The following is a 16,388-nucleotide window of genomic DNA, read 5'->3' on the forward strand; positions in this document are numbered from 1 at the left end:
ACACACTCCTCTTTAAACTTTAACTTTTAAAACAGTCCATTGACAAACAATTATTGGTTACAGATGTCATACCTCAAAATTTCCATTCAATCCTTGTTTCTCACAAAACAGTATCACTCTGGACTCTCCGTTGAGACCAGCAGGTCAGCAAACGAGATCCAGTAATAGATTACAATAATTTTCTCGTCATCATACATATATATATCTTCCACGACATATGCATGGGTGTCCTAAAGCACCGCGAGCCCGTGCATCGCCTGGTCAAAACCCTCCAGGATCCTCCTTAGCTATCCTGGCACTTCACTCAGGGACCACTTCATCGGCCCTCACCCATCGTACCGAAAGCACACAAATTTTTCACCATACCCAGGTTGGTCAAGACCTGGGCACGTTTTTTCCACATGAGCCGTCCTTTGAACACTCCCCGCCACCTGTTGCAACCGAACTTCCCTTAGAAAAACACATATACCAAATGCTCCCTCCAGCATTCTGACGTAAGACAGTCCTTTAAGAAAACAGGATTTCTATGTAAGTTTTCAGTTTTGATTTTCTTTTGAATACAATGAGTATATCTTAATTCCGTATCCCAAGACTTCTAGATCACAGGTCTGGATTCCCAAGCAGAATTCCTCGAATTTTGTAATCTTGATCCTCAGATCAAAATCAAAGGTCTCAATTTAATTTCAGATTCAGTGGGTGATTTGATTGAATTTTCCTAAACTCGTCACATCGTCTTTTCTTGAAACTAACGAAGGAGATTAAGTCGTGGTCATAGTCTAATTAAGGGTTCGAGTTTGGAAAGGTTCTCCCTGAACTGTCTTTCTCAAAGGGTAATATTTTAATTACTATTTTACTGAATTTCATTCATTGAGTATTTTGCTTAACTGAATTCAAAACTAAACACGTATTCCTATGAGGAATAATTTAATCATTTATCTAAAATTCTGACTTCGATAGATCTTCAGAATTTTTTATTACCATCCTAGAGAATATGAAACAGTAGAATTTTCCTTCATAGAATATTTACTTATTCATTTACAAATATTCATGGGATTTAAACAATGATTAAAGAGAACTCTCATTTTGATATAAAAAAAATTATGTATGTATCTATCTATTTATGCATAAAATCCAACTTCTATGGAAATAACACTTTTATATAAAAGAAAATCCTTTTATGCATAAAAAAACAATTTTGATGAAACTAACACTTTTATAATAAAAAAATTCTTTTATGCATCTATTTATGCATAAAAATCCATTTTGATGAAAGTAACACTTTTATAGTAAAAAAAGTATTTTATGCATCTATTTATGCATAAAAATCAATATTGATGAAAGTAACACTTTTATAATAAATTTTTTTTATGCATCTATTTATGCATAAAAATCCATTTTGATGAAAGTAACACTTTTATAATAAAAAAAAGATTTTTATGCATCTATTTATGCATAAAAATCCATTTTGATGAAAGTAACACTTTTATAATAAAAATTTCTTTTATGCATCTATTTATGCATAAAAATCAATATTGATAAAAGTAACACTTTTATAATAAAAAAATTCTTTCATGCATCTATTTATGCATAAAAATCAATATTGATGAAAGTAACACTTTTATAATAAAAAATTTCTTTTATACATCTATTTATGCATAAAATCTAACTTCTATGGAAATAACACTTTTATATAAAAGAAAATCCTTTTATGCATCTATTTATGCATAAAAATCAATTTTGATGGAACTAACACTTTTATAATAAAAAAATTCTTTTATGCATCTATTTATGCATAAAAATCCATTTTGATGAAAGTAACACTTTTATAATAAAAAAAATTTCTTTTATGCATAAAAATCAATATTGATGAAAGTAATACTTTTATAATAAAAAAATTCTTTTATGCATCTATTTATGCATAAAAATCAATATTGATGAAAGTAACACTTTTATAATTTTATCACTCTTTTATAATAAAAACAAATAACCAATATGCATCTTTCTACGCATAGAATTTAAATCTAATGAAAATCACTCTTTTATAATAAAAAAGTAACCAATATGCAGCTTTCTATGCATAAAATTTAATTTTAATGGAAATAACACTTTTATAATAAAAATATTTCTACTATGCATTTTTCTATGCCTAGAATAAAAATAACACTTTTAGAATACACAAATGGTGGGGATTACTCTTTTTGAATAATAAAAGATAAAACTTATTTTACAAAATTTAAGAAAATTTTGCCATAACCTCCTTTGTATGGCTGACCATTTTTCAAAATTTCCTATCCTTAAGTCACTTAAAAATTATCCCAAAATGGTTTAAAGCATTCTAAACTAATCAAATTCAACTTTTAAAAGAGAAATAATATGAAAAGTTTAATTCCAACAATTAGATTACTTATCTAGGATAAAGAAAGGCTGATTTTAAGAATGATAGAGGGGGAAAGCCTTTCCAACAAGGCATAGCATCGTTTTACATTTCAAAGAAAACAAAAATTAGAAAACCATTAAAAAAGAATAAAGAAAAAGTATGATTTCTAGCTTACATGAATTTCTGAGAGCTTTCCTTTGGCTTGATGGTTTGAGGGATCTACTCTTGTTTGCAACAAGAGTGGCCACCAATTCTTTAGAAGAGGGAATGGTCAAAAACTAATGAATTATTAAGAAATTCACAGTTTTTGGCTCTGGGGAAGAGTAGAGTAACAGTGTGCATAAAACACTATTAAGTTTTTACAAAGGGGGAGGCTTCTAGTTATAGGAAAAAGTGAGCTTCTAACCAAACAAACTGATTCTAAAATTTTCCAGATCAATTTGGTCAATTTTTGACCATTTTTGGGTCAGTTTAGCTTACTTTCTGGCACTAGACTTGAATTAAGAGAGACGAGAGATGAAATATCTCAATATTTGAGAATGTAAAACTCCACCACACATGTGAAATAGGCGCCTCTTTTATGAGGGGGAATTCCCACTCTTGAGGTATCAAAAATTTATTTTTTTAGTATTTCCTTTGGTCCTTAGTCCACTCTTCATCTTATCTGAGTATTTACTCATTTTGGGTGGCTTTTCTTTATTTCTTCTATTTATCTCCTCCCTACATTTGGATGAATCTGATTGGTCGCTCAGAACCTTAATTTAAATTTTTTCAAAAATCTAGACCCCTAGGATAAGGCCTTTTGAACAGATTATATTTGATTTCTAATGCACCTTCTGAAAATCTTTTTGAACTTCTGTTTCGAGGGAATTTATTTTAATAAGAAGAGATATTTTTCCATCCAAAAATATCTAAAATCTCAATAATCTCTCTCTAGAATATTTTCTCTCTCTAGGCAAAAATAGGTAGAAACAAGATCTTTTATATTTTTGAAGAGGGATTTGATTATACGGGAAGATACTGAGGGGCTGGGGAGGAATCTTACATTCTCTCCCACTTGAAAAATGCGAGATGTCCTCATCTTGCAAAAACTAGGGGTAATCCCGCAGCAACAATTCGGCTTCTTTCTCCCAGGTGGCATGTTCAAAAGAATAGAACTTCCATTTGACCAAGAATTCTCTTAGAAATCTGTTCCTGAGAACCTTTTCTCGAACATCAAGGATTTTTTCAAGTTGGAGTTCCATCTGCCCTTGGGTTGAAGAAGTTAAGATTTCATCATCAAGCACATGATTCGAGCTTGGTATATACTTTTTAAGAAGGCTGACATGAAATACATTATGTACTTTGAGATGAGGAGGCAGAAGAAGCTCGTAGGCTAAGTCACCTACTTTCTTTGTGATCAGATATGGTCCACAATACCTGGGGGATAACTTCTTGTACTTCCCAAGAGATAGAGAACTTCTTTTGGGGCGTACTTGAATGAAGAGACTTTTGCTGCGAAATCTAGAGAAATTCCATCTTTGGATACCAGAAAGCCCAAGTACTTAACATGGTCGGTAGAGAAAGTGCATTTGCTCTTTTTTGCAAAGAGTTGGTGCTTCCTTAGAATCTCAAGAACACTTTTTTGACATGAGCTTCATGGATGGTCAGCTGCATTCTTTGAGTAAATCAAAATATCATCAAAGAAAACAAGAACAAAATCATCCAAGTATTCTCTGAGAATGTCCTGCATTAAGCGATTGAATGTAGCTGGGGCATTTGTCAATCCAAACGGCATGACAGTTAATTTATAATGCCCATACCGAGTATTGATGGATGTCTTCTTCGGGATATCTTGCTCATTAATCCTGATTTGAGATATCTTGCTGTCTTCTTCGGGATATCTTGCTCATTAATCCTGATTTGATAATACCCTGATTTGAGATCTATCTTTGTCAAGATCTGGGCTCCACTTAGCATGTCCAGAAGCTCATCAATTCTGGGGATAGGATACTTATTCTTAACTGTCAACTGATTGAGACCTCTGTAGTCCACATAGAGTCTTAGCGTTCCATCTTTCTTTTTCTGAAAGAGAACTGGCGCACCCCAAGGTGAAATAGTGGGTCTTACAAACCCTTGCTCTAATAGAGCTGTCTACTTCCTTGAGTTTGATGGCTTCAGGAACTGGCATTTTGTACTTGCGCAGGGCTACTGGCTGACCTCCGAGGATCAATTCCATCACATGATCTACTTCCCGAATTGGAGGCATCTCTGATAATTTTGTTGGGAATAAATCATCATATTCATTTAACCATTATATCCTTTAGCTTTTAACTTTGTGTCTACTGGATTCATTTTGACAACATAAATGAGCTGCTTCTTTCTAAGTCCTTTTAGTAACTTAGAAGCCTTTACTAATTGCAAACTTGGGGATCCTGAAATTTTGGTTCCTTGAACTTGATTTTCGTGAAGATCACGGAAGGAAATGGTTCCATTTATGACACTGAATATCAACTTGATTTTTGTGGAGCCAATCCGTTCCAAGGATCCCGTCGAAAACTCCCAAAGGTATAACTCTGAACTGGCAGTCAGTTGAATTCCCATCTAGATTGAACTGAATACGATCTTTCTCAAGGTGAGTGAAAAGAATCTTCCCACTGGCCAATTCAACTTGCATAGGTTTCCCTAATTTCTGTTCCAAGACTAGCTTATGTAAGCATCCTGGGGAAATGAAAGAATGAGTACTGCCTGAAAGCTTAAAAGGCTTACCCTGATACTCAGCTGGAGTATGGATGACAAAGAATTGGCGATTTGGCCCTTGGTTTTCAATTGCTACATAAATCTATCCTCTTTTCTCTTCCACTACTTCTGCTATTGTGACTACTCTGGCTGCTGTGCAGTATGAGGCGGAACTCTTTCTCTTTGGTTGCCCCAGTTCTGGGAAGGAGTTCTGAGGCTACTCTGGATAGAGGCAGATGACTGAGCTAGAGTTCTCCTGGGATTGCCTTGATTTTGACGAGATGGATCCTGATTTGACTGATAGGAAGGGGTTGGTCTCTGCACTCTCGGTCCTTGACTTCCTTGTCCCCTTGACATGGCAGGAGTCGGGCAGTCTTTCAGCTGGTGACCAAAACCCTGACATCCAAAACACCGTTTCTCACTTTTGAGCTCATCCCTATGAATCCTTGAAAGAGGTGAGGCTCCTGAGAAAGTGTTCTGTGAGAAGGGTCTTCCTTCACTTCTGAATCTCCCAGTATCCTGATTTTGATTTGGGTCTTGCTGTCTCTTTTTTGGGGGAGGAAAGTTTGAAGTACTTCCCGGGGGGTTTGGAATCTTTTAAAATTAGATGGTGCAGGCTTTGGCGGGACCTTAACTACAAAGGCTTTGGCAAAGTCCTTTGCCATTCTTACTGCTTCGGCCATTGAGACAGGTTTGGCATTCTTCACTAAGGTGTCCAATGGCTCGTTCATTCCTCGAATGAATTTGGCCATCAGCTACTCTTCATCCAATTACGCAGGGAACATTTAAGGAGAAGGGCAAAAGCTTGATGGTACTCTTCAATTGTCCGGCTATCTTGCTTTAGTTCCAAGAACTCATTCATTTTAGTTTCAAGGAAGCTCGGAGGACAAAACCTCTTTTCTGAGGTAAGCTTTAAGATCGGTCCAGGTCTGGTATTCCGGTTGAGATGGTTAGTCTCGTAGTGGTTCCTCCAAGCGACCCTGGCCGTTTCTACAAACTTTAACTTGGCGAGAGCCATCTTGCTTCTCTCATGTTACATCAACGTATTCTTCCATTTCCTCAATCCACTTTTCCACTACTTCACCTAACTGCTCCCCTTCACCCTTGAAGGGACCAGGTTGGGATGTGTGCAGGGCTTTTTGAACATCTGGATCTAACTCTTCGTTCATCGGTTAGAGGGACCGGTTGCCTTGCACGGGCCGTGCGCCTCATGACTCTGACAAAACGAGATTTTCGTTAACTTAACTTTGACAACAGATTTATGATTATTTAATTTTTGTGATTTTTTCTTTAAACAAATAATTATTTCATCATACTTCATGAAACAAGACTTACTCTAATAATTTTATTAACCATTCATAATCATGAAAACAATTTGGATTTTTTTTTTTGTAAAACATCGTTTATTATCAAAAGTTTTCGATATATACATAGAGCATCACGGCTCCCAAAATCACTGCCTCAATCGTATATGCATAAAGAAGCGAAACTGCGAAGGAGACATGCCATGGTACACACGATTCATTACAGAAAGAGGTGCAGTAATTCTACTTCTAGGGATAAAGCGGCTGAGAAGCCTAAAAATTTGGCATGAAATTTTGAAGTTCTTGGGTGAATGATCAAAGAGTTGCACATGCTGAACAAGCCCTAGCCTTATCAAAATCATGGCTAAGGAAATATTTTGCCTGAGCCTCTGACGTTGACTGACACTGACATTAATACATCATCCTCCACACGACCACATATACCGACATCGCTCAAGAGGATCAGGAAAGTAAAGACTTTCAAAATGACGTGCGAGTCTCACGTTGCTTACTCAGGTCGTAGCAGAGTTGATGAGGTGCTCGAATGCAAAGGCTAGCATATCCTGACTCTGGGAGAGTTCAGGAATGCTAGAGTATCCATCTATAAGTTTTCAGTTCAATTTATGAGTTTTCAATTTTTAAAGTTCATTCAACATAATATTAACAAGTGAAAACATTATTTCCTAGATTTACTTTAAAAATTTAAGCAATTTCTACTGCTGTTACGTAAATTTACAATAGCGCTCTGATACCAACTGTGAGATCCCACTACCCCCTTCTGCGCACCGGCGGATTCCCGGATGGTAGCACAACAAAAGTAGCTTCCTCTTGCGCGGGGCAGGGTTTCTCAATCAGGGCCTCGCCCTCGAATGTCCCGGCACGAGACTAAGCTGGTGGTCATTCCAAAAACTGAAACCGGGAAAATTTTCCCTACCCGAAAAACGAGGATGATTCCACCTTTTTTATTTTCTTAACGAATTTCTCTAACGAGGTCAAAATATTGAACTAACCTTCATCTGATTAAATCAGATAGAAGGGAAACTATTGCAGACTTAACTTGAAGGAATCAACACTTTTTTCCTAATTGAATCACGCACAACCATTGATTTATTCATCAGAGAAGTCTTCAGGCTTTTAATTAACTACTCGAGTTCTAAGCGTATTCCTATTGATCAATTTTATTATTAAAACTAACTCTACTAATTCCAGCCTAACCCCATCCGGCCCATGGGTTAGCCACTGCCCAACCACTGGAAATGGTAGAACCAGACAAGTACTCACCCACCCATAATTGAATGCCTTTCTTAACTTTTGCTTTAGAATACAAATACGCACACACTCCTCTTTAAACTTTAACTTTTAAAATAGTTCATTGACAAACAATTATTGGTTACAGAAGTCATAACTCAAAATTTCCATTCAATCCTTGTTTCTCACAAAATAGTATCACTCTGGACTCTCCGTTTGTCAGCAACAACGAGATCCAATAATAGATTACAATAATTTTCTCGTCATCATACATATATATATCTTCCACGACATACACATGGGTGTCCTAAGCACTGCGAGCCCGTGCATCGCTTGGTCAGAACCCTCCAGGATCCTCCTTAGGTGTCCTGGCACTTCACTCAGGGACTACTTCATCGGCCCTCACCCATCGTACCAGAAGCACACCAATTTTTCACCATACCCAGGCTGGTCAAGACCTGGGCAGATTTTCGCCGCGTGAGCCATCCTTTGAACACTCCCCGCCAGCTGTTGCAACCGAACTTCCCTTAGAAAAACACATATACCAAATGCTCCCTCCAGCATTCTCTGGTGTAAGACAGTCCTTTAAGAAAACAGGGTTTCTATGCAAGTTTTTAGTTTTGATTTTCTTTTGAATACAATGAGTATATCTTTATTCCGTATCCCATGACTTCTGGATCACAGGTTTGGATTCCCAAGCAGAATTCCTCGAATTTTGTAATCTTGATCCTCAGATCAAAATCAAAGGTCTCAATTTAATTTCAGATTCAGTGGGTGATTTGATTGAATTTTCTTGATCTCGCCACATTGTCTTTTCTTGAAACTGACTTGAAACTGACGAAGAAGATTAAGTCGGGGTCATAGTCTGATTCAGGGTTCGAGTCTGGAAAGGTTCTCCCTGAACTATCTTTCTCGAAGGGTAATATTTTAATTACTACTTCACTGGATTTCATTCATTGAGTATTTTGCTTAATTGAATTTAAAACACGTATTCCTATGAGAAATAATTTAATAATTTATCTAAAATTTTGACTTCAATAGATCTTCACAATTTTCTCATTACCATCCTAGAGAATATGAAACAGTAGAATTTTCCTTCACAGAGTATTTACTTATTCATTTACCAATATTCATGGGATTTAAACAATGATTAAAGAGAACTCTCATTTTGATATAAAAAAATTATGTATGCATCTATTTATGCATAAAATCCAACTTCTATGGAAATAACACTTTTATATAAAAGAAAATCCTTTTATGCATCTATTTATGCATAAAAATCAAATTTGATGAAACTAACACTTTTATAATAAAAACAATTCTCTTATGCATCTATTTATGAATAAAAATCCATTTTGATGAAAGTAACACTTTTATAATAAAAAACATTCTATTATGCATCTATTTATGCATAAAAATCAATATTGATGAAAGTAACACTTTTATAATAAAAAAAATTCTTTTATGCATCTATTTATGCATAAAAATCCATTTTGATGAAAGTAACACTTTTATAATAAAAGACATTCTTTTATGCATCTATTTATGCATAAAAATAAATATTGATGAAAGTAACACTTTTATAATAAAAAAATTCTTTTATGCATCTATTTATGTATAAAAATCCATTTTGATGCAAGTAACACTTTTATAATAAAAAAAATCTTTTATGCATCTTATTATGCGTAAAAATCAATATTGATAAAAGTAACACTTTTATAATAAAAACATTTCTTTCATGCATCTATTTATGCATAAAAATCAATATTGATGCAAGTAACACTTTTATAATTAAAAAAATTCTTTTATGCATCTAGTTATGCATAAAATCCAACTTCTATGGAAATAACACTTTTATATAAAAGAAAATCCTTTTATGCATCTATTTATGCATAAAAATCAATTTTGATGAAACTAACACTTTTTTAATAAAAAATCTTTTATGCATAAAAATCCATTTTGATGAAAGTAACACTTTTATATTAAAAAAAATCTTTTATGCATAAAAATCAATATTGATGAAAGTAACACTTTTAAATAAAAATAAATTCTTTTATGCATCTATTTATGCATAAAAATCAATATTGATAAAAGTAACACTTTTATATTAAAAAACATTCTTTTATGCATCTATTTATGCATAAAAATCAATATTGATGAAAGTAACACTTTTATAATTTAAAAAAAATCTTTTATGTATCTATTTATGCATAAAAATCAATATTGATGAAAGTAACACTTTTATAATTAAAAAAAATTCTTTTATGCATCTATTTATGCATAAAAATCAATATTAGTGAAAGTAATACTTTTATAAAAAAAATTTAAATATGAATCTTTTTATGCATATAATTTAAATCTAATGAAAATCACTCTTGTATAATTAAAAAAATAACCAATAAGCATCTTTCTATGCATAGAATTTAACTCTAATGAAAATCACTCTTTTATAATAAAAACAAATAACCAATATGCATCTTTCTATGCACAGAATTTAAATCTAATGAAAATCACTCTTTTATAATAAAAAAAATTACCAATATGCATCTTTCTATGCATAGAATTTAATTTTAATGGAAATAACACTTTTATAGTAAAAATATTTCTACTATGCATTTTTCTATGCCTAGAATGAAAATAGCACTTTTAGAATACACAAACGGTGGGGATTACTCTTTTTGAATAATAGAAGATAAAACTTATTTTACAAAATCTAAGAAAATTTTGCTATAACCTCCTTTGTATGGCTAACCATTTTTCAAATTTTCCTATCTTTAAGTCACTTAAAAATTATCCCAAAATGGTTTAAAGCATTCTAAACTAATCAAATTTCACTTTTAAAAGAGAAATTTTCCTATCCTTAAGTCACTTAAAAATTATCCCAAAATGGTTTAAAGCATTCTAAACTAATCAAATTTCACTTTTAAAAGAGAAATAATATGAAAAGTTTAATTTCAACAATTAGATTACTTTTCTAGGATAAAGAAACGCTGAATTTAAGAATGAGAGAGGGGGAAAGCCTTTCCAACAAGGCATAGCATCGTTTTACATTTCAAAGAAAACAAAAATTAGAAAACCGTTAAAAAAGAATAAAGAAAAAGTAGGATTTCTAGCTTACATGAATTTTTGAGAGCTTTCCTTTGGCTTGATGGTTTGAGGGATCTACTCTTGTTTGCAACAAGAGTGGCCACCAATTCTTTAGAAGAGGGAATGGTCAAAAACTAATGAATTATTAAGAAATTCACAGTTTTTTGCTCTAGGAAGGAGTAGAGTACAGTGTGCATAAAACACTATTAAGTTTCTACAAAGGGGGAAGCTTCTATTTATAGGAAAAAGTGAGCTTCTAACCAAGCAAACTGATTCTAGAATTTTCCAGATCAGTTTGGTCAATTTTTGACCATTTTTGGGTCAGTTTAGCTTACTTTTTGGGGAAGAACTAGACTTGAATTAAGAGAGAGGAGAGATGAAATATCTCAATATTTGAGAATTTAAAACTCCACCACACATGTGAAATAGGCGCCTCCTTCATGAGGAGGAATCCCCACTCTTGAGGTGTCAAAAATTTATTTTTTTAGTATTTCCTTTGGTCCTTACTCCACTCTTCATCTTATGTGAGTATTTACTCATTTTTGGGTGGATTTTCTTTATTTCTTCTATTTATCTCCTCCCTACATTTGGATGAATCCGATTGGCCCCCTAGAACCTTAATTTAATTTTTTTTGAAAATCTGGACCCCTAGGATAAGGCCTTTTGAACAGATTATAATTAATTTCTAATGCACCTTTTGAAAATCTTTTTGAAATTCTGTTTCGAGGGAATTTATTTTAAGAAGAAGAGATATTTTTCCATCCAAAAATATCTAAAATTTGAATAACCTCTCTCTAGAACATTTTCTCTCTCCAGGTAGACACAAGATCTTTTATATTTCTGAAGAGGGATTTGATTACAGGGGAAGATACTGGACATCTTGAGGAGCTGGGGAGGAATCTTACACTCCACAGGTTTAGGAGCTTACTTGGAGTGCAGTGTGTGCAGTTGAGCTCGAGGGGGAGTGTTGAGATATTGAGCTCAACTAGTGCTACGGCAAACATTGATGACCCGCCTGGGGGTGATAGCTTCTGCATCTATACCACTGGCATGGTTGGTGAGATTATGGGTGATATGTGGCCAATGGGATGATAGGCTATGTGACAGCCATTTTGGATTACTAGAGACTGGCATAGTTATAGCGCCATCTTATTTAGTTGGGTTCACATTATGGACCGACCATTGTATGTTGTAGTAGTTGAGTACTAACTCGTATAGTGTGTACTCTGATCTTTATGTTATGTTGGTTGAGTAGAGAAGAAGAAAATAGAAGAAAATTTAGCTATCCATCTCTCTTGTGTGTGTGTGTGTTTGCTTGCTAGGGTTTGAATCTCTCCCTCTCGCCTACATTCTCTTTACCTTGTAGATGTACTTCATGTTTCAAACATTACAAAGAATCTGGTTTTTGTTGGCCAGATGATTGAGCAGGGTTTGATGGTGGCTGTTATGTAGCAGACTTTAAAGATAAGTGCAGGTTGGTTACAAAAGGCAACAAAGTGGGCAGAATGTTTACATTGCATGTAAATATGCCTGAAGTGAGTGCTGCAATGTTTGCAAATTGTTCAGGAGTTGTTGTAGATATAGACATTTGGCATAAGAGAATTGGGCATGTAAATGTGTAAAGAATGAAGTCTATGCAGACTAAATAAATTGTGACAAGGCTGCCTAAGTTTAAAGTTGAAGGTATGCAGAAAATTTGTGAAGCACGTCAATTTGGAAAGCAAACAAAACATGTATTTCCACATGATAAAAATGTGAGCAAGAATGTGCTAGATGTTGTGCATTTAGATGTATGGGGTCCTGCGAAGACTATGTCTATGGGGGTGGCTGGCAGTAGAGCAGGCACTATGTAACATTCATTAATGACCACACGAGGAAAGTGTGGGTGTACTTCATGAAGGAGATGAGTGAAGTGTTCACGGCAATTTCATAATTTGAGAGTTATGGCTGAAAAACAGGCAAGAAAGCATGTGAAGTGCCTAACATTGCATGGAGGGGGAGAATACTTCTCCAATGACTTCTTTGAATTCTTGCAAAAGAATGGCATTTATGTAAGATTCCTCTCCAGCCTCTCAAGATGTGCATTAGAAATCAATTATAATCTGTTCAAAAGGCCTTATCCTAGGGGTCTAGATTTTTTGAAAATTTTAAATTAAGGTTTTGAGGGGCCAATCAGATTCATCCAAATGTGTGGAGGAGATAAATAGAAGAAATAAAGAAAATCCCCCCAAAAATGAGTAAATACTCACATAAGATGAAGAGTGGACTAAGGACCAAAGGAAATACTAAAAAAATGAATTTTTGACACCTCTCAGGAGTGGGGATTCCCCCTCATGAAGGAGGCGCCTATTTCACATGTGTGGTGGAGTTTTAAATTCCCAAAAATTGAGATATTTCATCTCTCCTCTCTCCTAATTCAAGTCTAGTTCCAAAAGGTAAGCTAAACTGACCCAAAAATGGTCAAACATTGACCAAACTGATCTGGAAAATTCTAGAATCAGTTTGGTTGGTTAGAAGCTTACTTTTTCCTATAAATAGAAGCCTCCCCCTTTGTTGAAGCTTAATAGTGTTTTATGCAATGTTACTCTACTCCTTCCCAGAGCCAAAAACTGTGAATTTCTTAATAATTCATTAGTTTTTGACCATTCCCTCTTCTAAAGAATTGGTGGCCATTATTGTTGCAAACAAGAGTAGATCCCTCAAACCATCAAGCCAAAGGAAAGCTCCCAGAAATTCATGTATGTTAGAAACCCTACTTTTTCTTTATTCTTTTAATGGTTTTCTAATTTTTGTTATCTTTAAAATGATAAATTGATGCTATGCCTTGTTGGAAAGGCTTTCCCCCTCTCTCATTCTTAAAATCAGCCTTTCTTTATCCTAGATAAGTAATCTAACTGTTGGAAGTAAACTTTTCATATTGTTTCTCTTTTAAAAGTGGAATTTGATTAGTTTAGAATGCTTTAAACCATTTAGGGATAATTTTAAGTAATTTAAAGTTAGAAAAATTTACAAAATGGTCAGCCATACAAAGGAGGTTATGGTAAAATTTTCTTAAATTTTGTGAAATAATTTTTATCTTTTATTATTCAAAAAGAGTAATCCCCATCGTTTGTGTATTCTAAAAGTGTTATTTTCATTCTAGGCATAGAAAAATGCATAGTAGAAATATTTTTATTATAAAAGTGCTATTTCCATTAAAATTAAATTCTATACATAGAAAGATGCATATTGATTAGATTTTTTTAATTATAAAAGAGTGATTTTCATTAGATGTATATTGGATAATTTTTATTATTATAAAAGTGTTACTTTCATCAATATTGATTTTTATGCATAAATAGATGCATAAAAGAATTATTTTATTATAAAAGTTATAGTTTCATCAATATTGATTTTTATGCATAAATAGATGCATAAAAGAAATTTTTTTATTATAAAAGTGTTACTTTCACCAATATTGATTTTTATGCATAAATAGATGCATAAAATTTTTTATTATTATAAAAGTGTCACTTTCATCAATATTGATTTTTATGCATAAAATGATGCATAAAAGATTTTTTTTAAAAGTGTTACTTTCATCAATATTGATTTTTATGCATGAATAGATGCATAAAATAATTTTTTTAATTATAAAAGTGTTACTTTCACCAATATTGATTTTTATGCATAAATAGATGCATAAAAGAAATTTTTTTAATTATAAAAGTGTTACTTTCATCAATATTGATTTTTATGCATAAAAGAATTTCTTTTTATTATAAAAGTGTTACTTTCATCAATATTGATTTTTATGCATAAAATGATGCATAAAAGAATTTTTTAATTATAAAAGTGTTACTTTCATCAATATTGACTTTTATGCATAAATAGATGCATAAAAGAATTTTTTTCTTATAAAAGTGTTGCTTTCACCAATATTGATTTTATGCATAAAATGATGCATAAAAGATTTTTTTTAATTGCAAAAGTGTTGCTTTCACCAATATTGATTTTTATGCATAAAATGATGCATAAAAGAATGTTTTTATTATAAAAGTGTTACTTTCAGCAATATTGATTTTTATGCATAAAATGATGCATAAAAGAATTTTTTTTATTATAAAAGTGTTACTTTCACCAATATTGATTTTTATGCATAAAATGATGCATAAAAGAAATTTTTTATTATAAAAGTGTTACTTTCATCAAAATTGATTTTTTATGCATAAATAGATGCATAAAAGGATTTTCTTTTATATAAAAGTGTTATTTCCATAGAAGTTGGATTTCATGCATAATTAGATCCATACAGAATTTTTATATGAAAATAAGAATTCTCTTTAATCCTATCTTTAAATCCCATGAATATTGGAAAATGAATAAGTAAATACTTAGTGAAGTAAAATTATACTATTTCATATTCTCTAAGATGGTAATGAGAAAATTTAAAAAAACTATCGAAGTTGAAATTTTAGATAAATAATTAATTTATTCCTCATAGGAATTCGTGACTAGTTTTGAATTCAGTTAAGCTAAATACTCAATGAATGAAATTCAGTAGAGTAGTAATTGAAATATTACCCTTCGAGAAAGATAGCTCAGAGAGAACCTTTCCAGACTCAAACCTTGAATTAGACTATGACCAAGACGTACTCCTTTGTCAGTTTCAAGAAAAGATGATGTGACTAGTTCAGTAATCTACACTCAAATCACCCACCGAATCTGAAACTAAGTTGAGACCTTTGATTTTGATTTGAGGATCAAGAATTCAGAATTCGAGGAATTCTGCTTGGAAATCCAGACCTGTGATCTAGAAGTCCTGGGATACGGAACTAAGATATACTCATTGTATTCAAAAGAAAATCAAAACTGAAAACTTGCATAGAAACCTTGTTTTCTTAAAGGACTGTCTTACGGAGGGAGCATTTGGTATATGTGTTTTTCTAAGGGAAGTTCGGTTGCAACAGCTAGCGGCGGGGAGTGTTCAAAGGACGGCTCATGCGGCAAAAACCTGCCCAGGTCTTGACCAGCCTGGGTATGGTGGAAAATGGTGTGCTTCCGGTGTACGATGGGCGAGGGCCGACGAAGCGGTCCCTGAGTGAAGTGCGAGGACACCTAAGGAGGATCCTGGAGGGTTCTGACCAGGCGATGCACGGGCTCGTGGTGCTTAAGACACCCATGCGTATGTCGTGGAAGATATATATATGTTTGATGGCGAGAAAATTATTGTAATCTATTTTACTGGATCTCGCTGTTGCTGACCTGCTGGTCTCAACGGAGAGTCCAGAGTGATACTGTTTTGTGAGAAACAAGGATTGAATGGAAATTTTGAGTTATGACATCTGTAACCAATAATTGTTTGTCAATGGATTGTTTTATAAATTAAAGTTTAAAGAGGAGTGTGTGTGTATCTTTATTCTAAAAAAGCAAAAGTTATGAAAGGCATTCAATTATGGGTGGGTGAGTACTTGTCTGGTTCTACCAATTCCAGTGGTTGGCGGCATGGGAAATTTTCCCGGTTTTGGTTTTCAGAATGACCACCAGCTTAGTCTCGTGCCCAAACATTCGAGGGCGAGGCCCCGAGTGGGAAACCCTGCCCCGTGCAAGAGGGAGTTGCTTCCGCTGCCAGCACTCGGGAATCCGGTGCGCGGAGGGGATAGTGGGACCCCACA

The sequence above is a fragment of the Cibotium barometz genome, chromosome 13 (genome assembly GCF_041138505.1).
Source record: "Cibotium barometz isolate CiBa-2024 chromosome 13, ASM4113850v1, whole genome shotgun sequence".
Lineage (NCBI taxonomy): Eukaryota > Viridiplantae > Streptophyta > Polypodiopsida > Cyatheales > Cibotiaceae > Cibotium > Cibotium barometz.